The sequence below is a fragment of the Oncorhynchus kisutch genome, linkage group LG7 (genome assembly GCF_002021735.2).
Source record: "Oncorhynchus kisutch isolate 150728-3 linkage group LG7, Okis_V2, whole genome shotgun sequence".
Taxonomy (NCBI): Eukaryota; Metazoa; Chordata; class Actinopteri; order Salmoniformes; family Salmonidae; genus Oncorhynchus; species Oncorhynchus kisutch.
Window position 1 is genome coordinate 34,250,790 of NC_034180.2, and position 25,331 is coordinate 34,276,120.

At 40.8% G+C, this 25,331-nt stretch overlaps 1 protein-coding gene across 2 annotated transcripts in view; it reads right to left on the minus strand.

Moving 5' to 3' along the window:
* Positions 1-23,955, minus strand: part of LOC109894516 (signal-induced proliferation-associated 1-like protein 1) — a 66,271-nt gene extending 42,316 nt beyond the window's left edge. For both annotated transcript variants that reach the window (XM_020488064.2, XM_020488063.2), the window contains exon 1: positions 23,687-23,955. The gene's annotated coding sequence lies outside the window, so the exon portion shown is untranslated. The remainder of the gene's footprint in view (positions 1-23,686) is intronic.
* Between the last annotated feature and the right edge of the window lie 1,376 nt (positions 23,956-25,331).

Consider the following 25,331-nt stretch of genomic DNA (forward strand, 5'->3'; position numbering starts at 1 on the left):
ATAGTTTGCAAGTATAAACACCATGGGACCACGCAGCCGTCGGACCACGACGCCGTCATACCGCTCAGGAAGGAGACGCGTTCTGTCTCCTAGAGATGAACGTACTTTAGTGCGAAAATTGCTAATCAATCCCAGAACAACAGCAAAGGACCTTGTGAAGATGCTGGAGGAAACAGGTACAAAAGTATCTGTATCCACAGTAAAACGAGTCCTATATCGACATAACCCGAATGGCCGCTCAGCAAGGAAGAAGCCACTGCTCCAAAACAGCCATAGAAAAGCCAGACTATGGTTTGCAACTGCACATGGGGACAAAGATCGCACTTTTTGGAGAAATGTCCTCTGGTCTGATGAAACAAAAATAGAACTGCTTGGCCATAATGACCATCGTTATGTTTGGAGGAAAAAAGGGGATGCTTGCAAGCCGAAGAACACCATCCCAACCGTGAAGCACGGTGGTGGCAGCATCATGTTGTGGGGGTGCTTTGCTGCAGGAGGGACTGGTGCACTTCACAAAATAGATGGCATTATGAGGTTGGAAAATTATGTGGATATATTGAAGCAACATCTCAAGACATCAGTCAGGAAGTTGAAGCTTGGTCGCAAATGGGTCTTCCAAATGGACAATGACCCCAAGCATACTTCCAAAGTTGTGGCAAAATGGCTTAATGACAACAAAGTCAAGTTATTGGAGTGGCCTCAATCCTATCGAAGATTTGTGAGCAGAACTGAAAATGCGTGTGCGAGCAAAGAGTCCTACAAACCTGACTCAGTTACACCAGCTCTGACTGGAGGAATGGGCCAAAATTCACCCAACTTACTATGCGAAGCTTGCGGAAGGCTACCCAAAACATTACACCCAAGTTAAACAATTTAAAGGCAATGCTACCAAATACTAATTGAGTGTATGTCAACTTCTGACCCACTGGGAATGTGATGAAAGAAATAAAAGCTGAAATAAATAATTCTCTCTACTATTATTCTGACATTTCACATTCTTAAAATAAAGTGGTGATCCTAACTGACCTAAGACAGGGAATTTTTATTAGGATTAAATATCAGGAGTTGTGAAACACTGAGTTTAAATGTATTTGGCTAAGGTGTATGTAAACCTCTGACTACAACTGTACTTACAAGTTCTATTTGTGTTTTAGTGGGTGCAGATGAGACGAGGTGGTAAAACTGGTCATATTTAATAGTGTCAGCTTGACCCATTTTACAGAGAGCCTCAGACTTCTGAGGTCGTCAACTTTCCCCAGCTAGCTCTGTGGTATCAAGAGCAGTGAAGAGGAAGCAGAGAGAGCATTGGTGCCTGAAAAGGAATGTGAAACATTCTAATGAGGTGCCTGGCTGCCTCTGTTCCTGGCTATAGAGCTGCAGCAGTCAGTCAGTCAGTCTGAGCCTGCTCTAGGCTGCACTTTCCCTCTCCTTGCCCTCACTGCTGCCTGTCTCTAAACTACCACTTACATCTCTCTCCCAACTCTCCTCTCCGCCTTTCTCAACCAGCAGGGCTTTCATTCCATTAGAAAGATGAGATGCAAGGCAAGACAGGATGACAGAGGCTAGATGCTGCGAGTCACTTCTTGGTACACACACCACAGTAGTAAAAAATGTTAATGGGTCTTATTGATGAGCGGGCTCAGCAGTCAGCTGTATGACTGATACTTCCTAACTTCAGTGACCTTGATGGCTGCTACAAAGCTAGCACACTTTAACCCTCTGGACTGTCAAATCCCTGTCTAAGCCGGGGAGGGGATTCTAAACTAACATATGGAATTGCTTTAAGATGGTCATAACGAATATTATTTAAAGAGGTCGACCGATTAATCGGAATGGTCGATTGATTAGGGCCGATTTCAAGTTTTCTTGAAACAATCAGAAATCTGTATTTTTGGACACCGATTTTCCTGAAATATATATATATATATTTTTTACACCTTTATTTAACTAGGCAAGTCAGTTAAGAACTCAATCTTATTTTCAATGACGGCCTAGGAACAGTGGGTTAACTGCCTCGTTCAGGGGCAGAACGACAGATGTTTACCTTGTCAGTTCGGGGGATTCAATCTTGCAACCTTACAGTTAACTAGTCCAACGCTCTAACCACCTGATTACATTGCACTCCACGAGGAGCCTGCCTGTTACGCGAATGCAGTAGAAGCCAAGGTAAGTTGCTAGCTAGCATTAAACTTATCTTATAAAAACAATCAATCACTAGTTAACTACACATGGTTGATGATATTACTAGTTTATCTAGCGTGTCCTGCGTTGCATATAATAGATGCGGTGCGTATCATTGCTCCAATGTGTACCTAACCATAAACATCAATGCCTTTCTTAAAATCAATACACAGAAGCACATATTTTTAAACCTGCATATTGTCGGGCTGTTTCACCGTCTGGTACGGAAACTGCACCGCCCACAACCGCATGGCTCTCCAGAGGGTGTTGCGTTCTGCACAACGCATCACCGGGGGCAAACTACCTGCCCTCCAGGACACCTACAGCACCCGATGTCACAGGAAAGCCAAAAGGATCATCAAGGACAACAACCACCTGAGCCACTGGCTGTTCACCCCATTACCATCCACAAGGCAAGGTCAGTACAGGTGCATCAAAGCTGGGACGAGAGGCTGAAAAATAGCTTCTATCTCAAGGCCATCAGACTGTTAAACAGCCATCACTAACACAGAGAGGCTGCTGCCAACATACAGAAGTGAAATCATTGGCCTATTCACTATTCACTATTCACTTTATTAATGCCACTTTAATAATGATGTTTACATATTTAGCATTTCTCATCCCATATGTATATACTGTATTTTACACCATCTATTGCATCTTGCCTATGCCGCTCGGTCATTGCTCATCCATATATTTATATGTATATACTCTTATTCCATCCATTTACTTCGATTTGTGTGTATTTGGTAGTTGATGTCGAATTGTTAGATTACTTGTTCATATTGTTGTACTGCCGGAACTAGTCGCACAAGCATTTCGCTACACTCGCAATAACATTTTTGCTAACCATGTGTATGTGAACAAAATTTTATTTGAAAGCTGATATTGCCAATTTTTTTTTTACAAATATTTTTATTTTATTCTTCCAAACAAGATATTGACCAATGGATTGATTATCACATTATGAGCACAAAAAAAGCTATTTTAGTCTGCCATTGGTGTCAGTAGAGGACATAACTTCTTAGGGCTACAATCCTGTTAACAGGATGATATGACAACAGACAGTGCAGGGTGCCAAATTCAAAACAAAGGAAATCTCATAATTAAAATTATACCGTTTTAAAGGTAATCTTGTTGTTAATCCCACCGCAGTGTCCGATTTCAAATAGGCTTTACAGCGAAAGCACCACAAACAATTGTTAGGTCACCACCAAGCCACAGAAAAACGAAGCCATTTTTCCAGCCAAAGAGAGGAGTCACAAAAAGCACAAATAGAGATAAAAATTAATCACTAACCTTTGATCTTCATCAGATGACACTCATAGGACTTCATGTTACACAATACATGTATGTTTTGTTTGATAAAGTTCATATTTATATCAACAAATCTGAGTTTACATTGGCGCGTTACGTTCACTAGTTCCAAAAACATCCAGTGATTTTGCATAGCCACATCGATTCAACAGAAATACTCATCATAAATGTAGATGAAAATACAAGTTATACACATGGAATTATAGATATACCTCTCCTTAATCTCTCTAGGATAGGGGAGGCCTGTCAGATTTTAAAAAGGCTTTTCGGCGAAAGCATAAGAAGCTATTATCTGATGATAGCACAACAGTAAACAAAGAGAATAGCATATTTCAACCCTGCAGGCGCTACACAAAACGCAGAAATAAAATATAAATCATGCCTTACCTTTGACAAGCTTCTTTTGTTGCCACTCCAATATGTCAATTGGTCCTTTTGTTCAATTAATTCCGTCCATATATATCCAAAATGTCAATTTATTTGGCGCATTTGATCCAGAAAAAAAACAGCTTCCAATTTGCGCAACATCACTACAAAATATCTCAAGAGTTGCCTGTAAACTTTGCCAAAACATTTCAAACTACTTATGTAATACTACTTTAGGTATTTCTAAACGTTAATAATCGATCAAATTGAAGACGGGTCTATCTGTGTTCAATACAGGAAGACAACAAACCAACGCGACTTCAAGTCTTGCGCAACTCTCAAAAGTTTTACCCAGTTCCTAGATGTCCGTACTTCTTCATTGCACAAAGGAATAACCTCAACCAAATTCCAAAGACTGGTGACATCCAGTGGAAGAAGGTAGGAACTGAAAACAAGCGACTAAGAAATATCATTTCCCAATGAGAACTCACTGAACAGAGACCTCAAAAAAATCTGAACGGTTAGTCCTCTGGGTTTTGCCTGCTACATAAGTTCTGTTATACTCACAGACATGATTCAAACAGTTTTAGAATCTTCAGAGTGTTTTCTATCCAAATATACTAATAATATGCATACCTTATATTCTTGGCATGAGTAGCGGGAAGTTGAAATTGGGCATGCTATTTATCCAAAAGTGAAAATGCTGCCCCCTATACCTTAAGAAGTTAATGATACCGCTGTGTCAGATTTTTTTTTAACTTAACTGAAAAGCAAACCATGCAATAATCTGAGACGGCGCTCAGAAAAGAAAGAAAAAAATTCCGCCATGTTGGAGTCAACAGAAACCAGAAATAACATTATAAATATTCCCTTACCTTTGATGATCTTCATCAGAATGCACTCCCAGGAATCCTAGTTCCACAATAAATGCTTGATTTGTTCGATAATGTCCATTATTTATGTCCAAGTAGCTACTTTTGTTAGCTCGTTAGGTACACATATCCAAACGCTCGTGCAGGTCCCGCATAACTTCAGACAAAAACTTCAAAAAGTTATATTACAGGTTGAAGAAACATTTCAATCTAAGTATAGAAACAATCTAGAAATATCTAGAATCTAGAAAAAATCTTTATGGTGTTGTTACCATACCACAAAGAATTCCTTTGTGTCTAGAGAAGCAATGGAACGCAGGTCGATATCATGTGGAATGCGCGTGACCAGGAAATGGCTCTCTGCCAGTAACCTGACTCATTCAGCTCTTATTCAGGCCCACAACACAGTAGAAGCTTCATTCAAGTTTCTAAAGAAGGTTGACATCTAGTGGAAGCCCTAGGAAGTGCAACGTCATCCATACCCCACTGTGAATTCAATAGGGCCTGGGTTGAAAATCGACCAACCTCAGATTTCTCACTTCCTGTTTGGATTTCTTCTCAGGTTAGTGCCTGCCATATGAGTTCTGTTATACTCACTGACATCATTCAAACAGTTTTAGACACTTCAGAGTGTGTTCTATCCAATACTAATAATTATATGCATATATTAGCAACTGAGACTGAGGAGCAGGCCATTTACTCTGGGCACCTTTCATCCAAGCTACTCAATACTGCCCCTGCAGCCATAAGAAGTTAAACCTATTGAAGTCATCACCCAATGCTAAATCTACAGGTTATGATCTTATGGACAATCTTTTACTTTATTATGCTACTCAGATTGCAGCTCCACTGAAATACATATTTATTTGGTCACTGGAAAAGGGAACATTTCCAAATGTATGGAAGCATGCTAACCTGTGTCCAATTCTGAAAGACAGCAAAGAACCCATTACTCCTGCCAATAGTCGACCAATTGGTCTACTCGGTTCACTCAGTACGATATTAGAGGGTATTGTGTGCAGAAAAATATGGGAATATATGGGAAAAAATGATCTGATCACAGCCAATCAGCATGCTTATAGCAAAAACCATTCCACTACCACTGCATTGGTTGATATGATTGACCAGTGACTCAATGCTATGGATAATGGCAGGTTTGTGGGTTACTATTTTTAGATTTCATTGCAGCATTTGATTTAGTGTATCATGAAATAATTTTGACAATTACTGCATTATGGGTTTAAGAAGGCAGCATTGAATTGGGTACAGTCATATCTAACTGACAGGAAAGAGTCCACCTATATAAATGGGTTGTTTTCTTCCCCTCGTGCTCTAAACTGTGGAAGGGCAGCTGCCTTGGGCCCCATCTTTACTAACGACCTTCCTTATACCTTATCTGAAACTCAAGCTACTATACTTGCAGATGATACAACAATTTATAAAGCAAGACAATCGGTTCAACAGGTACAGCAAGCTCTACAAGTAGATCTACTAAATATCAGGGAGTGGGTTTTCCAGAACTAACTTGTTTTGAACGCCAAGAAAACAAAGGTTATGTTGGTCTGTTCCACCAGGAAAAGGTCAACACAACACAACAATTAAGTATGGGGGAAGTACAAATTGAGGAAGTGGCAGAAATCAAACTGCTAGGGGTGCAGCTAGACTCCTGCGTATCATGGCCGTCTCAAATAACTAATCTACACTGCATTCAGAAAGTATTCAGACATCTTGACTTTTTCCACATTTTATTACGTTACAGCCTTTTTCTAAAATGTATTAAATCATTGTTTTTCCTCATCAATCTACAAACATACAGCATAATGACAAAGCAAAAAGCAAAAACAGTTTTTTAGACATTTTTGCATACGTATTAAACATAAAAACAGAAATACCTTATTTACATAAGTATTCAGACCCTTTACTATGATGCGACTCAAAATTTTGCATGATTTAGAAAGGTACACACCTGTCTATATAAGGTCCCACAGTTGACAGTGCATGTCAGAGCAAAAACCAAGCCTTGAGATCGAATTGTCCTTAGAGCTACGAGACAGGATTGTGTTGAGGCACAGATTTGGGGAAGGGTACCAAAAAATGGCTGCAGTTTTGAAGGTCCCGAAGAACACAGTGGCCTCCATCATTCTTAAATGGAAGAAGTTTAGAACCACCAAGACTCTTCCTAATGCTGGCCGCCCGGCCAAAGCCCGGCCAAATTGAGCAATCGGGGTAGCTGCCAAAGGTGCTTCAACAAAGTACTGAGTAAAGGGTCTGAATACTTATGTAAATGTGACCGACTGGCTCAATTTGGTCTTTTGAAGCAACATTTGAAATTGTGTTTTTTACATTGGATAAAAGTAGAGACTCAGAGCTACAATATGGTATATCATACACTACAGTTGACTAACAACAAGAAAGTAAATATGCTTTGAAAGTTGATAAACTTGTAACCCCACTATGAGAAAATGTCCCTTGAATGTTTTGATACACCTACTGGAGAGCTTTTCTTTGTCTACACTACATGCAGCTTTGTTCACACCCTCTAAAGTCTTAGCCCCACCCATCTCTGTAAGGATTCACATGTGAGGCCATGTACTAAACAACCAAAGATTTCAAGACTAAAGGTTGGTTTATACTACAGGTGTGTTCGTAAATTTAATCTGGAGTGTGAGACTGTGCTCTGGGTGTTCGTAAACTCAGAGCGTTGTTAGATTGTCAGTTCGTAAATTCAGAGCGTTTCGCTCTCAGAGCACACACTGGACGCTCTGGCCAAGGAGTAGGGTTGATCAGAGCGTTCTGACCTAACAACAGCAGTAAAGCACCCAAGCTAACTGGCTAACATTGGCTAGATACTTCCAGACACAAATGAGAGAACAGCTCATTCTGACCATTTTACTCACCCTAGCAGAGCTGGTAAGGTTTTTTTAATGTTATCCAGAGCATTGGTGACTGCAACTGTGCTGCTGACACCTTTTGGCTAACATTTACTGACACCGGCCATATTCAACCAGTTGTGAGCATTCATAAATTCGTCAGTTATTCTGCGCTCAGGCACACTCAGACGCGAGTGCTCTGACATCGGAGTAGATAGCCAGAGCGAATTTACCAGCTACGTATATCGACAGTTGGCGTAGTGACATCATGAAAATTCTATTGAAATGGTTACTTGCATAGTGGAGCCTTTTGTTTAGACATGTAGCTAGCTAGCTAAACAATGAAACATAATCCCAACTCATAACATTACTACCCTGCATGAATCTGCAAATAGCTCACCAGCCAGGTTCAATGATAGCTAGCTAGCTAACATTAGGCTATAACTAGCAATGCAAATGGCTCTGAGATACAAATAATCTTACTACACAGATCACACAAGTAACGTCAGCTAGCAAGCCAGCCAGCTAATGTTAGCTAGCTAGCTAACAATATACTTTAAATTGAAAGGAAAATTACTTTCAGACAAAATTTGAAACATGTAATATCTGAAAATGTAGCTAGCAAGACTATCTTACTCGTATACATGGATGGACACTTCTCCCTCTCTGTCACCGTGGATACCATGGTTGCCCTTAGTTTGAAGATGTAATCCGGAGACAGGTGTTTTATACAACAAACTTCTGTGTGATTTTTTTTCGACTTCATCTGCGTATTTGCAATCTAAAGGCAGAATTTTCTCCATCTCCTTAGCTATCATACTCTAATTCCACTGATTTCAAAACTCGGTCCTCCAGAAAGTGGAGAGCAACACTTATGCAGTTCTACTACACGATACAGTGCCTTGCGAAAGTATTCGGCCCTCTTGAACTCTGCGACCTTTTGCCACATTTCAGGCTTCAAACATAAAGATATAAAACTGTATTTTTTTTTGTGAAGAATCAACAACAAGTGGGACACAATCATGAAGTGGAACGACATTTATTGGATATTTCAAACTTTTTTAACAAATCAAAAACTGACAAATTGGGCGTGCAAAATTATTCAGCCCCCTTAAGTTAATACTTTGTAGCGCCACCTTTTGCTGCGATTACAGCTGTAAGTCGCTTGGGGTATGTCTCTATCAGTTTTACACATCGAGAGACAGAATGTTTTTCCCATTCCTCCTTGCAAAACAGCTCGAGCTCAGTGAGGTTGGATGGAGAGCATTTGTGAACAGCAGTTTTCAGTTCTTTCCACAGATTCTCGATTGGATTCAGGTCTGGACTTTGACTTGGCCATTCTAACACCTGGATATGTTTATTTTTGAACCATTCCATTGTAGATTTTGCTTTATGTTTTGGATCATTGTCTTGTTGGAAGACAAATCTCCGTCCCAGTCTCAGGTCTTTTGCAGACTCCATCAGGTTTTCTTCCAAAATGGTCCTGTATTTGGCTCCATCCATCTTCCCATCAATTTTAACCATCTTCCCTGTCCCTGCTGAAGAAAAGCAGGCCCAAACCATGATGCTGCCACCACCATGTTTGACAGTGGGGATGGTGTGTTCAGGGTGATGGGCTGTGTTGCTTTTACGCCAAACATAACGTTTTGCATTGATGCCAAAAAGTTCAATTTTGGTTTCATCTGACCAGAGCACCTTCTTCCACATGTTTGGTGTGTCTCCCAGGTTGCTTGTGGCAAACTTTAAACAACACTTTTTATGGATATCTTTAAGAAATGGCTTTCTTCTTGCCACTCTTCCATAAAGGCCAGTTTTGTGCAATATACGACTGATTGTTGTCCTATGGACAGAGTCTCCCACCTCAGCTGTAGATGTCTGCAGTTCACCCAGAGTGATCATGGGCCTCTTGGCTGCATCTCTGATCAGTCTTCTCCTTGTATGAGCTGAAAGTTTAGAGGGACGGCCAGGTCTTGGTAGATTTGCAGTGGTCTGATACTCCTTCCATTTCAATATTATCGCTTGCACAGTGCTCCTTGGGATGTTTAAAGCTTGGGAAATCTTTTTGTATCCAAATCCGGCTTTAAACTTCTTCACAACAGTATCTCGGACCTGCCTGGTGTGTTCCTTGTTCTTCATGATGCTCTCTGCGCTTTTAACGGACCTCTGAGACTATCACAGTGCAGGTGCATTTATACGGAGACTTGATTACACACAGGTGGATTGTATTTATCATCATTAGTCATTTAGGTCAACATTGGATCATTCAGAGATCCTACTGAACTTCTGGAGAGAGTTTGCTGCACTGAAAGTAAAGGGGCTGAATAATTTTGCACGCCCAATTTTTCAGTTTTTGATTGTTAAAAAAGTTTGAAATATCCAATAAATGTCGTTCCACTTCATGATTGTGTCCCACTTGTTGTTGATTCTTCACAAAAAAATACAGTTTTATATCTTTATGTTTTAAGCCTGAAATGTGGCAAAAGTTCGCAAAGTTCAAGGGGGCTGAATACTTTTGCAAGGCACTGTATCTTTTAAAAAAAAGCCACGTTATAAAGGATTACCTACACATACTGACCAGCTCATGTTTTAGACAGAAGCGAGCTACATGGCAGACCAATCTAAACTCATCTCTCGGCATGCCCAGCCCACTCATTATCTCAGCCAATGTTGATGTCTTTTTCTGTGGCTAAACCAACTAGGCTTGTAATTTAACAATTTTATTTGTTTTTACAGACGGTATACAAGTTTGTTATTGAGGCACATGAAAGTTCACATGTTGCAGAAAGCATTTCTGCCCAAAAAAATGCATTTAGATTTTTTTTTAAAGTTTGCGTTCAAATGGCTATCCTGTGAAGTAGTGTCATGCGACACACGCCTAGTTTAAAACTTTGTTTTAGGAGTGGGGTGTTTTATACATTTGCAAAAATGTATAAAAACCTTTTTTTAACTTTGTCATTATGGGGTATTGTGTGTAGATTGATGAAGGGAAAACATTTTTTTTATACATTTTAGAATAAGGCTGTAACATAACAAAATGTAGAAAATGTCGAGGGATCGGAATACTTTCCGAATGCACTGTATGTAAAAAATATATATATTAAAACCGCATGCACGATCAGAAGGATAGCTAACTATTTACTGGGAAAGATTCTTAAGCAAACAACCCAAGCATCAGGTGAACTACTGTTCTGTGGTCTGGGGAAATGCATCAGCGGGTGAAATTAGGAGGATGCAGATTGCACAGAACAAAGCAGCAAGGACTGTTTTAAGGTGGAGATATGACTATTCTGTTGTAGTCATGCACAATGCTCTAGGATGGTCATTAATCAACAAGATAATTGAATAAAACATGCTTATTTTATTTCACAATGTACACCATTTAAGATGGCCAAACTCCATTCACAACAGTATTCAGTTGGTAAGAGACAGACACTCAGTAAATACTAGGAATAGATTGTCCACCATCTATGTGTTATCCAGACAGAAAAGAGAAATAGTCAGAGCAATAAAGAAATGTAATAATTTATCTGAGCAAACCAGAAACCTTTCAATATATTCATTCAAACAATACTTTCAAACCATTTAAATATAATAAATTGAAAGGCTGTGCAGGACTATGGTAGATGATGGAATCAATCTATCTTCTCAGACTGTTCAAGTATTTATCTGGTCAATATTTCAGTGTATTATGTCTGATGTGTGTAACAGTGTGTTATATGTGAAAATGTGATTGTAATATAAATTGTATTATAAATGGTATTTTAATGTTTAAGGACTCTTGGAAGATTCGTCCAAATTAGGACTGAAAGAGATCCTAATAAAATAAAATAAAATCAGCTAAGATGACAGTGATTCAGCATCAAAAACAATGGGGAGCTCGCTCTCAGGCTAAATCTACAGTAGCGAGTAGCCTAGCATAGTTTGAATGCTACACTAATCAATGTCAGAGCCAATTAGGAGCAGAGAATGCTCACTATGAGAGAATGTATGTCTGGGAAATGTAGTGTCTGGGAGAATCTGGTGAAAATGCAAGCAGTTAAACCAAATAACAGCTCAATGATAGGCTATTATTTCCATTTTGCCCTTTCGTTAGGTAGTGCAAGAGATGATTGGGTGAGTGTTCAATAAGGCAGCAGTGCATTCACACATGCCTGGGTCAGTAAGGGTAGCCAGTGACGGTGCATGTCCGGGCTCTGTGCTGGTGCTGTATGGGGGTAGATTTGTGCTGTGTGTGCCAGTACCAGTCCATTCTGGAACACAGCCAACATAACCATTTACTTCTCCCACACTGGACACTGTAGGTCTCAGTACAACAGGGACTTAACAACAACCCTAGACAACGCTTAAGCCATGTACATATCATATTTGTTTCAAACAAAGTACACAAAGCAACAACATCTATCCTATGTCCCTGTGTGTGAGAGCGCTTGCACGAAGTGCATGAGTGTGTGAGAGAAGGAGGGAGGGAGAGGGAGAGAGAGATAAATGAGACTGAGTGGCTCTAGTGACAAACTGCAGTATAGCAGCAAGGTCAGTTGACAGTGACCTGCCAGATTCCCTCTCCAGAGGTGTCAATATGGCACAGACCTGTGATGTCTGAAGCCATCCAGAATCCTCTCACACTGTGGGCCAGGACACAGAGATACTTGGGGCTAAGGCCCTATTCCCACTACGAGAGATGGATAGTCTGAGGAGCTGAGTGGTGAAAGGGATTTCTTCATTACATCCTTGCCTTACTTGTCATTGTTGCTGGCTATGCAACATTCTTGGTCCCCAGCTCAAATTAACCATAAATATCAAAGTATCCAGTAAGCACAAATTATTTAAGAATCCAAGCAACTTTTCTACGGATAATGCAACCAAGCCATACTACTCTTGAATAATGCAACAATTCACAAGCATGAGCAGACAGTTAAAGGGTTTACTTTCTTGTCCGTACACATTAAATTAGCTAACAATACACATCCAACTCCTGCTAGCTAGCTAACTAACAACATGCTTCATGATCAAGTAACGTTAGCATATTAATAATGCACGTTTACCCCTCCCATACAAATATAAAAGTACAGTAATGTTATCATACAGTGTCATTCATATTATAACATAATTTACACAGCTAGGTAACGTTAGTGAGCAATCTATCTAGCTAAACAAAATCATTTCTGCTGACGTTTAGCTGAACCATAGCTAGATAGGTGATCTTAATCGTACACTAGCGTATTAAAGTTATCTTAGAACAAACCACAATGTAGAAAATAGTAAGTGTGTCAACTTTTGACTGGTACTCCAGTCAAACGTTTGGACACACTTACTATTTTCCAAATTGTAGAATAATAGTGAAGACATCAAAACTATGATGTAATAACAAAAAAGTGTTAAAACAAATCAAAGTGTGCCTTGAACAAATCATTTTACATTTGAGATTCTTCAAAGTAGCCACCCTTTGCCTTGATGACAGCTTTGCACACGCTTGGCATTCTCTCAACCAGCTTCATGAGTGCTTTTCCAACAGTCTTGAAGGAGTTCCCACATATGCTGAGCACTTGTTGGCTAGTTTGCCTTCACTCTGCGGTCCAACTCATCCCAAACCATCTCAATTGGGTTGAGGTCAGGTGATTGTGGAAGCCAGGTCATCTGATGCAGCACTCCATCACTCTCCTTCTTGGTCAAATAGCCCTTACACCGCCTGAAGGTGTGTTTTGGGTCATTGTCCCACTAAGCGCAAACCAGATGGGATGTGTATCACTGCAGAATGCACTGCAGAATGCAGTGAGGTAGCCATGCTGGTTAAGTGTGCCTTGAATTCTAAACAAATCACTGACAGTGTCACCAGCAACAACAAAAAACACACCATCAAACCTCCTCCTCCACACTTCACAGTGGTAACCACACATGCAGAGATCATCCGTTCACCTACTCTGCATCTCACAAAGACACGGCGGTTGGAACCCAAAATCTCAAATTTGGACTCATCAGACCAAAGGACAGATTTCCACCGCTCGAATATCCATTGCTCGTGTTTCTTGGCCCAAGCAAGTCTCTTCTTCTTATTGGTGTCCTTTGGTAGTGGTTTCTTTGCAGCAATTCAACCATGAATGCCTGATTCACGCAGTCTCCCCTGAACAGTTGATGTTGAGATGTGTCTGTTACTTGAACTCTATGAAGCATTTATTTGAGCAGCAATCTAAAGTGCAGTTAACTCTGGGTCTTCTTTTCCTGTGGCGGTCTTCATGAGAGCCAATTTCATCATAGCGATTGATGGTTTTTGAGACTGCACTTGAAGAAACTTTCAAAGTTCTTGAAATTTGCCGATTGACTGACCTTCATGTTTTAAAGTAAACATGGACTGTCATTTCTCTTTGCCTATTTGAGCTTTTCTTGCCATAATATGAACCGTTTCAGGAAACTAGGCATATGTCACAAGTCACGACTTCACAGGAGAGCCATTTTAAGTTTTTGTTTTGTTATCAAAATGCGTTTTTTGGTGTAGAAATGCCTTCTGGCACATGTGCACTTTCATGTTCCTTAATAACAAACTTGTTTTTTTTAATTTTACCTTTATCTATAGGGGGCAGCATTTTCACTTTTGGGTAAATAGCGTGCCCAATTTCAACTTCCTGCTACTCGTGCCAAGAATATAAGATATGCATATTATTATTATTAGATTTGGATAGAAAACACTCGGAAGTTTCTAAAACTGTTTGAATCATGTCTGTGAGTATAGCAGAAATTATGTAGCAGGCAAAACCCAGAGGACTAACCATTCAGATTTTTTTTTTTTTAGGTCACTGTCTATTCAAGGCACTTGTTTGCAGTTCCTACCGCTTCCACTGGATGTCACCAGTCTTTGGAAATTGGATGAGGTTCTTCCTTTGTGTAATGAAGAAGTAAGGCCATCTTGGATCAGGATAATGTTATGTGTACTGTTTGAGAGTTGCGCAAGACTAAAAAAGTAGCGTTAGTTTGTGATCCTCCTGTTTTGAAAACAGATAGATCCGTCTTCAATTGTATCGATTTATTAACATTTAAAAATACCTAAAGTTGTATTACAAAAGTAGTTTGAAATGTTTTGGCAAAGTTTACAGGTAACTTTTGAGATATTTTGTAGTGACGTTGCGCAAATTGGAAGCTGTTTTTTTTTCTGGATCAAACGCACCAAATAAATAGACATTTTGGATATATATCGACGGAATTAATCGAACAAAAGGACCATTTGTGATGTTTATGGGACATATTGGAGTGCCAACAAAAGAAGCTCGTCAAAGGTAAGGCATGTTTTATATTTTATTTCTGCATTTTGTGTGGTGGCTGCAGGGTTGAAATATGCTATTCTCTTTGTTTACTGTGGTGCTATCATCAGATAATAGCTTCTTATGCTTTCACAGAAAAGCCTTTTTGAAATCTGACATGTTGGCTGGATTCACAACGAGTGTAGCTTTAATTTGGTATTTTACATGTGTGATTTAATGAAAGTTTACATTTTATAGTATTTTATTTGAATTTGGCGCAATGCATCTTCCCTGGCAATTGGCCAAGTGGGACATTTGCTTCCCGTCTATCCCAGAGAGGTTTAACTAAGCAAGTCAGTTAAGAACAAATTCTTATTTTCAATGACTTTCAACCTTCGTCTCTCCCGAGCCCGTACGGGAGTTGTAGCGATGAGACAAGATAGTAGCTACTAAAACAATTGGATACCACGAAATTGGGGAGAAAACGGGGTAAAATCCACACAAAAAAAATAAAAAAATAATAATTAAATAAAGATTCTGTTGTCAAAACACTGATGATGAAACAACTGCATTCATCATATTAGATAACACAGACATAAAATAACAGGCCTCTAAATCATTTTGCTTACTGATTACGATATAGGACATATTAATATTACACAGGTAGACATCATGCCCTAATCATAAACTGCATATAATACATTCTTGTGGTTTTACATTTTCCCTCACAGAAGAATCTGTTGCTCAGGCCAGGACAGTGATGTGTCAGCTTATTATGACTCTTTTTGACAGAGAAGGTTGGCTGGGTTGATCTGATGGGAGAGGAGCTGTAGTGACAGTTAAGAAGCCTCAGTATGGGAAAGGTCAGGAACTCACTAAGTGAACATATATAAGTTACCATGAGCTCCCGTCTACCATCCAAACACCACCAAGCCAAATGGCTGGACTAGAGTAAGCCCAGTCAAACCAGCTACAGTAAGCCTAGTCTCACATTGCCATATTTTGTAGCCTAAGCCTGTAACCAGGAACATGAGAGCAGGAGAGAGCACACTCAATAACCATGACCTACATTATAATAAAGTGATTCAGTACAAAACATGATGATCCCTCATTGCCAACAAATAGATGGGAATACAACAAACACTGTGGATTTTCTAGAATAATAACAGAGTAATAGCATTTGTATGACAATCAGTGTCATTTAGAAAGCCTGATGCAGCAGAAGCTCAGTGAGACACCCTTTTCTTTCCCCACTAACACAGATCTCAAGGTGAAAGCCTCATTAATATACCCTCACACCCGCCAAAAATCTGCCCTGCTGCTGTCACATACTAATTGCTTCTCTACCACACAAGAAGGTGTGCTCTGGAAAAGATGAGCTCTTTTAATTAACCCCTCGACCGACTGTGGATTAACAAGAGAGGTTCTAATCCATTCAAATCTCATAGAAGAGGAAGTGCTACCTTAACTCTCCTGTTCTGCAGGACCATGTAAGCGTTTAAAGAACATCCGGTACTAGCTGCCTGCAGGTGCTGACTACAGGGGAAAGCTGTGGCTGTTAGGAGTCCCAAGCTATGCTGAAGGAGAATACTAAAGAGGAGAAACACTGGATCTCCCCACTGAGGAGCGCATCTGACAGAGAGCTGGCTCAGTCAGAGAGAGAGTGACAGCGTCAAATACACAGGTACTGCTGCTCAATAAGCTAAATCTAACCGAAACCAACTGTTGGAGTGAATGGGCCAAATGTAGGCATCCCTTAGCATATTCTCACAGCAGGAAGATGTTGCAATGTGAAGTCAAATATGTAACATCAACATATCATATTGTATTGGGCCTATACCATTTAGCACATCAATTCCACAATGTTTCCTTTGCACGTTAACTACTTCCAGCCATTGATTAGGGCATGGCTCCACTTATGGCTTGATGCACTTCTAGTCCTATTATGTACAGTAAAGCCTCAGAGTTAATCAATTCATACAAAGTCATTTGTGCAGCAGTAATTCAGGCAGCATTGCATAACAGGAGCCATGCTAAATCACTGGTCGTGCCAGGAAACCAATGTCCAACCTACATAGTGCACTGCTGCTGACCTGCACTGCAAACACACCACACTGTAGCCCACAGTGTAGACAGCTCTGGAACGGTGCTGATCAAAAGCCAAAACTAATCTACACAGGGCCTAGGGAGGAGCGCTTTCCTATTCTTATCAAAAAGAAAAGCAAAAGTACAGAGACCTCATTCACAGTCAAAAAACCCACAAGGCCTACAGATTAGCATATGCTGTATTAGGTTGACAACATCTGACAGTTGTTCCAATTTTTCAATTTTAGTCTTGGTTCACAGGACTCAGGAAAAAGCGGATTGCAATTACCACGCCCCACTCATACCCCCACTTCGCTCTAATAAAGGCTCAGAATCCCCAGAAGTCTTGAAGGAAAAAACATGCAGAGTTTATGTTTGAGCTCTGTGTGATCCTTAATTTGCATCTTTACAATAAGAGTATCTCACGCACACACACACCATAGACACTAATATTCTCCCCAAGGAACATACAAACATGCACACACAGGCACACACACTCATGTTTGCATCAGAGCTGTGGAGAGAGCTTCAACCTGGATCACTATAGACACAGTGACATCTGCAGAGGTTAACTAACAACAAATACAAGTTAAACGTAACGGTGTGATAATAAGGTTACCAAGTGGAGCAGAAGGGCGAGAGGCCAGGGTGTGCCGGTGTTTTGAATCCAACAGTACATGATCCCTAGCGACTAATTAGCATTCAAAGCAGGGAGCCGCGCCACATAAACACTTGCCCACCTGCCGCAAAAGGCCCACATCACAAAGAATCCTCCCTGCCTCTCCTTGAGCAATAATGGCAGGCAGGCTTTTATGTGATACCTTGCACAGCAGACCTCATGCACCTCTTTCCCATGCAGTCCCTCCTCCCAACACATCAACAAGTGAATGTATTGTAACAGAAGACCGACCTTCAACTCAACACTTTAAAACGATCAGAACTAGAGTCAGTTTAGTAGTCTAGCTCTTCGTCCTTGGCCTCAAGAACAACATCTGAAAACAGACAAAATCTGTCAAAACTGAATTGTTATTTATTTCTGAGAGCATGAGCTCCCAAATATGGAGTTGATGTATGTATGTATCTCATACCAGCAGAAAAGCTGTAGCCAAGATATCCAGGAATACATCAATTAAATACACAGGAAACAGGCTGGGGGGAAAGCAGCAGCCATGTTTGTTATTGGTCGGCCTCATCTGCTCTCTCCACCTGGGAACAGATGGAAAGAGTGTCTCTCTGCAGCAGTCAAATTGATAGGGAGTGGGACAGTTTATCAAGTCAGAAAGTAGGCAGGGTGTTGATGTGTTATCCATTTCTAATTCTCCTAATCTATGAGGTGTGGCACTGTCAACAACAAGGTGAAAGTCACGTGTGGCTCAGATTGTGGAGCATGGCGTTTGCAACACCAGGGTTGTGGGTTTGATTACCGCAGGGGACCAATATTAATAAAATATCAAATGTATGTACTCACTTCTGGAAGTAGCTATGGATGAAAGATTCTGCTAAATAACTGAAAACTAAACAGCAAGAAAGGAGAGGGGTTGTCCTGAATATCACAGAATTGTCCCCCCTTGTCAGTGAATCCTAGCAATATCAGGTGAGAACACAGTCAATTGACTATTCCATTGTGTTCCCTCTCTCTCTCTGCATGTGTTTCAGAGGAGAGCCTCTGAAATTCTCACACAGGACAAGGAAGGAACTGGAGCCAAGCAGTCTCATTCCTCACCCCCAACCATGCCTGGAGTAGAGCAGGAACTCAACTCACAGGATGGAAATGTATTACGTGTTTTGACTAGAGAGAGGATGTGGAATCTTGGAGCAATATGAACAGGGATTTCTGCTAGTTGGGATGCAGGAAACCAAGAGGAGGGAGCCTAAAGTGCAACTCTTTCAGAAATGTTAACAGCGTCTTTAGATTTTGTGTTGGGGGTTTCAAATCAAATAAGTTCTGAGCAGAACTCATGCGGTGCTGTGTGGCATGGAATTTCAGTTTCACTGTACACGACGCTGCACCTGAAAGTAACAAAAACAGTTGAGCCGTTAAAGTGAAGGAATGAGGACTAGCTGAACAGACCTGTCTGCAAATTGATATCCTGATTCAGGCATGCTCAACCCACTGCATATTCCAATCTGCTTCTCAGATTTCTGCCCACAGAACAACACTATAGCTGTGTGGTTTCGACCCCGTATGGGAAAATAATATGTCACTATTGTATGGAAGACACACAGCATGAGGCATGGGCCTTGTTCTCTGTTTATAGACTAGGAATGGTAGCAAAGATTTTGTATGTGAGGGAGATACAGGGGGGAGTAGATTTGACAGTGTGATACTGTAGGCAGTGACTGACATGTTTAGACACAACCAGGCAGATCATCACTATAAGGCAAGATAGCCTAAAGCAACTCAACACATCCTCAGGTACCAACATTTTATTACGGAAGCGTTTTATTTCTTTCCGTGTGTGGTTGTTTGTTGGAGATGTGTTTTCCCCAATCCTTTCCCAGAACACACTATTTCCAGCACTTGTGCCTGAGAGGCAGAGAAAGATGGGAATTACAGCCTGTCTGGTCTGGTGAGACTGTGGCTTTGGGTTAGAATTGAGAGTTAGATTAAATTAGTCAGGGTATCACTCTTTCTCTTAGTGTGAGGTTACTTAAAATCATCAGCATCAGCAACAGACTGAGACTATGAGGGCAGCACAAGAAGTGGATTGATACTGTGGGGAATAGGCCTATTTGTCAGGGCTAGATTAGAATAGACATCTTGTCCCAAATCAGCACATCAGCTATGTTGCAACTGCACCACTACATTACATTCTGCCTCATCAGGAGAATAAGTGTGCGTGTGTGTGTGCGTGTGTGTGTGTGTGTGTGTGTGTGTGTGTGTGTGTGTGTGTGTGTGTGTGTGTGTGTGTGTGTGTGTGTGTGTGTGTGTGTGTGTGTGTGTGTGTGTGTGTGTGTGTGTGTGTGTGTGTGTGTGTGTGGAGGGGGGGGTCACAACTCAAAATAATAATGTGACCTCCACATAAATAATTGTAAAGCCGAAAAAGTTAAGAGTTGCCTATATCATTTTTGTGATGTGGTGGAGGGGGCAGTTTCTTTGTTCGTCTGCATTTACTCTGTGACAGCGAGTTAAAAGAGATGACATCATCTCCATTGTGAGTTCCGCTCTTTCGCTGTTTCCATTGGTTGACATATACCCGGCAGGCCCAAACAGACAAAGCCGGAGCATTCCAACAGTTTAACAGGAGACAGTACCACAGTCATCCTCATCCCAGTCAGCTTTATCACCCCCATTCAACTCAATGGTGACATCGTAGGGCACCGGAGGACAGATTGCCAAGACAATCATTTACTCTTCTGCCTTTGGTCTGACAAACATTGCTTAATCATTCGAACAGGAGCCTACTCATTTTTTCATAACGTAATATATTTCTAGTCGTTATCCTTTATGGTTACGGACGGTTTGCCAAAAGGTCAATCCGCTTCTTTGATTTCACAGAGCTTAGTCAGAATGGAAAGGAAAATAACATGGCCTTGTACTTGACATCAGACATGTGTATCAGTCCATTCAGTGGCACATCCCAGGGCCTGTTATGTCTGTTCTCAGCCTTCAACACCTAACAACAGGAGGGAAGGCAGGCAACATTGCAAATTCAAGCAACACATTACTTGAGGAGAAAGACGATTTAAATCAAGGTGGACTTGTTTTTCTAATTAGAATTCTTACTGATTATTCTAATTATTGTTGAATGTAAACATTTGAGCACCTTGAATAGGCAGGCAGTGGGCCAGGGTATTTAATTGGCCTGGAAGCATATTCCACCCTGTTATATTAACATGTTATACCTATATATAAGAGTAGCCCTGTCATGAACAAAGCAAACATTTAGTTTTAGTATTTCACTTCAAACACATTCAAGAGAGGCACTTTATAAAACTGAACTATGCTCCAATTGTTGCTCCTCCTATCTGGCATTCAGAGCCAGGAGTCAAGAGCCTGCCCTGGACTCCACCTCCCTGTCTCTGCTGTCATACTCTTGTGATAAGATATGCGAGCTGCATGTACCCTATACTATTGTCCTATGTTAAACATGGGGGGGGGGGGGGGGGGGGGCACAAAGCAGAGAATGGTTCACCCATCATGGGAGATTAAAATAGAAATACACTTTTCCCCATAACAGTGTCAGCACTAGATTGATTTAAAGTGAAAACTCCATCATAATGGGGCACTGGTCCAGTTTGCATGATGATTTTGCTTCAGCAAAACAATATCAGACTAAATATAATGAGTAATGAGGTTAAGAAAATATTTATTCAACAGTAAAACAGAGGTCTTCAATTGTTATGACTATGGACCTGTCTGATGTTTTCCCAGTCATCAATCTCCCATGTTCACAAAGAATGATAATATTTTGTCCACTATGCAACTCAATATTCTTTCCTTCCCCTTTCTGACTCATCCCACCATAACCAATCCCGTTTCCTACAGAACAATGCCACGGATCAGCATACACCAATATGGGTAGAGAGACAGAAGAAACAGTAGGGCAGGGATCATCAACTAGATTCAGCCGTGGGCTGATGTTTTCTTGAACGGATGCTCGGGGGGCCAGAACATAATTACAATTTCTTTGTAGACTGTAAATAATTGGGAACAGATTTCCAAAATTAAAATCACTTGGAGATGATTTCCTGGTGTTTTTACAGTCTTTTATGTCCAACAATTAACATGTTATGAAATGTTCTCAGAAAACCACAGGCTGCCAGTTGGGGAACCCTGTACGAGGGGGACTCCAATTTCAACACTGTGATGTTCAAGCTCTTATATGCAGAAGACAGAAAGTACGAACAGTGAGTGAGTGCTAAATCGACGGTATTTGGACTCCTTGTGACAGCTACTGGAACTGTCAGAAACAGCTGGCATGAGAGGCCAAGTTCAAATCTCATGTCTAAGTGCATCCAGATTTGCCACTGTAGGGGCCCTTCAATGCTAAATATAGCCTGCCCCATAAAATGTCAACCATTAGCTTTATGTAACTCAATAGGCTACTACTTGGTCAGTGGGGCATTTGAATTCCCCCTGAAACTAAAACTCATTTCTACCGTGTCTCACAGGTTGCATAGAAAAATGAACGTTTTTGCCAGTCACATGTCTGAAGGTCTATACTTCATCTTCCAGAAATGTATAACACTTTACATTAACCTGCTCTAATTCTTGTGTAGTAACTCTGTAATAATACTTTAATATTTGCTTTGAATTCAAATCAACGTGTATTTGTCACGTGCTCCGAATACAACGGATGTAGACCTTACAGTGAAATGCGTACTTACAAGCCCTAACCAACAGTGACATTTTTAAGGAGAAAATAGGTATTAGGTAAACAATAGAAAGGTAAAGAAAAGAAAAAACAGCCAAATAACAGAAGCGAGGCAATATACAGGTGGTACCGGTACAGAGTCAATGTGCCGGTTAGTCGGGCTAATTGAGGTAATATGTACATGTAGGTATAGTTAAAGTGACTATGCATAGATGATAAACAGAGAGTAGCAGTAGCGTAGAGGGGGTTGGCGTAGTAATAGTTCAATAGTTAGTGTTACTTACTAAACAGGTGTACAGCCTGTGAGCAACAATGTAAAATGTTACTCAGAACTCTGACTAATACATTGCCTGCTTTATTACAACAGCAATGTCTAGTCAGCTGTGTCAGATCATCAGTTAGCCTAATTTAGCTGATGTAAAGTATCAATTTTCCAAACAAACGTTGTTCATTTGTCCATTCTGTCCAAAACAGGGAATGCAAGGTAGGTGTTCTTTCTTTGAGTTCGAGACGAACCCTCAGGCTTGGAGGCATCTCACTGACAAAGAGCCAAACAGGCAGTGTAAAGGCCAAGTTAGCATACTGTATGTCCTAACTGCAGTGTTGAGCAATACAACCTATGGTTGAGTAGACAATAGTGTTATGCCTTGTGACAGTCCAACCTGCATATGTGTTGCCTGGCTTATAGAAAGATCCATCAACATTAACCCTTTAGAAACATTAACCCACCACTAGTAGAGGCATGGGTTAACAGACGTGACAATATGTATGTGGTTCTCAACCTTTTTCACAAATGCTCGGTTATTGTACCACCAACTGAATTTTGCTTTACCCGTACTACCCCATGAAGTACCCCCTTATGTGCATTTCACCATAGGCCTATGGTCTCATGAGTCGTCTCAAGTACCCCCTGTGGATAGGCCAAGTACCCCCAGGGGTCCTAGTAGGCTACTCTGGTTGGGAACCACTGATTTATATATACCAAAGGAGAGTACTACAACAAAAGCTGCAGCATAACAGGTCTATTACAGCGCTATTAAACCATGTCAATTTGCTCGATACCACCTGTAAATCAGCAAACCCAAACTGAACTCGAAACAATGCACATTGTCCTTGAAAAACGTGATACAGTGATGCATTGCATTGATCATGACAAGACCAAAATTGACATTTTCCACTCCAGTCACGTGCAACGTGCGCGTTCTAAACCCACATAGCAACCTTTCTGGATCCATCCTAATTTGGGGAAAGAAAATATCCTGATTGCGTATTCAAATGTAGATTACTTACTAGTAGAGAACATAAATCGGTCATATTTTGCTGTTTAACATGCTAATTGTTTGGGGAGACAATCCAGATGTTGCTTGCGCCCATGTAGCTTACCCCCAAAACACCATGCACATGACATGCATCGTTCCCCAACGACATAACGCAGGTTTGCGACTCACCTTTTCTTGTCTCTCCCTCAACCGTTGGATGGCATGAACACAATACTACGCGTTTCCCCCCCCTTTTGCTTCTCGTGGAAGACGCTTTAATGTAAAAATGTTATAAAAAATACAGGAACAACGTTAACTATATGGCTTTAAAGCAGATGTTTCCGTTCCAGTTAAAATCACAATTATCTTTGCGCCTTCCCCAGAGATGCAGTCTAACTTAGAAGTTGGACACAAAGTTACTGGTTTGCCTCGCTGCGCTATGCAGTTGCTGTAGGGATGAGATCATACCAATATTACCAACCACCCTCCCGTCACTGTACTGGAATCTCGCGAGAGGGCTTCATACAATAAAGCAAACGTTACTGTGGTAACAAAGCAATTTCTGCTCACCTGGTAGTGTTTCTGCTGAAGCTCTTTTTGAAATTGCCCAAAATATAACAAGGTCTATCTAGGATAGAACATGTGAAAGCAACTGCAATACTTTGCAAATCAATGTGACTGAATGCAATCAATCATTTCCATGTCATATCAGCTTTCTTTTACTCTAATGGGTTGTGAAAGGTTTATTATCCTTGTTCATTTTGCCTATAGGGACTATGGATTGTTTCTGGACTGAGCTACAGTCTTACATTAGCCAAGGCACTCATTCTACTTGCAAAAAACACAAACCTCAGAGAATCCTTAACTGTTGTCACAGATCTCCCCAAGGGCTGACAATGCATAAATGACATTAAGGCATTACTCAGCAGCAATGTCTCTCTGTCTCAGCCTGCAGTAGATGTGACTGTTTGAGAGAATATGCAATGCTCACTCTCTTCCTCTACTGCTGGGTGGCTCTACCAAAACTTCCCTTTTAATAGAACTAAAACCAAGAGGATAGGAAGAATCACTCCAGGTACTCCAGTGTTCAGAGAGGACACAGTGCAAGAGGATGGATTGGGTGGCTGCAACCTTGACTCAAGTAATAGAGTAAATGTAAATCCGGGGCACGACAATTAGTATGATGTGTTACATTTCGTATGGTCGATGTCCATTATCCAATTCGTATGATATGTTATCAATTCCAATTTGATGAGGCTAATGTTAGCTAGGTGGCTAGGTGTCTAATGTTAATGTTTGCTATGTGGCTAACATTAGCTAGGCTAGGGGTTAGGCCTTAGCGTTAGGGTTAAGGTTAGGATAAAGTGTTAAGGTTAGGGGAAGGGGAAGGGTTAGCTAACATGCTATGTAGTTGCAAATTAGCTAAAAAAGTAGTTAGTAGTTGCAAAGTTGATCCTTAGCTAAATGTACAAAACGTATTCAAACACGCAACCTTTGGGTTGCTGGACATTCGCGTTATATGCCCTCACACCCCGACTTTGCGTTATATGCCCACCCCTGACCGACTGACTTACCAACCACCCTATTGCCTTAAGTAACCATCTGTCTTATGTAACCATACCAAATGTAACATCATCATTGGCGATTTTAGCATGTAAATCTTGGTGGGGCAAACCCCTCCCAAAATATTTGATGCATGCCAGCAAAGCGACTACTGTCACACCCTGACATGTTTCACCTGTCTTTGTGCTTGTCTCCACCCCCTCCAGGTTTCGCCCATCTTCCACCTTATTTTCTCCAGTGTATTTATACCTGTGTTCTCTGTTTCTGTTGC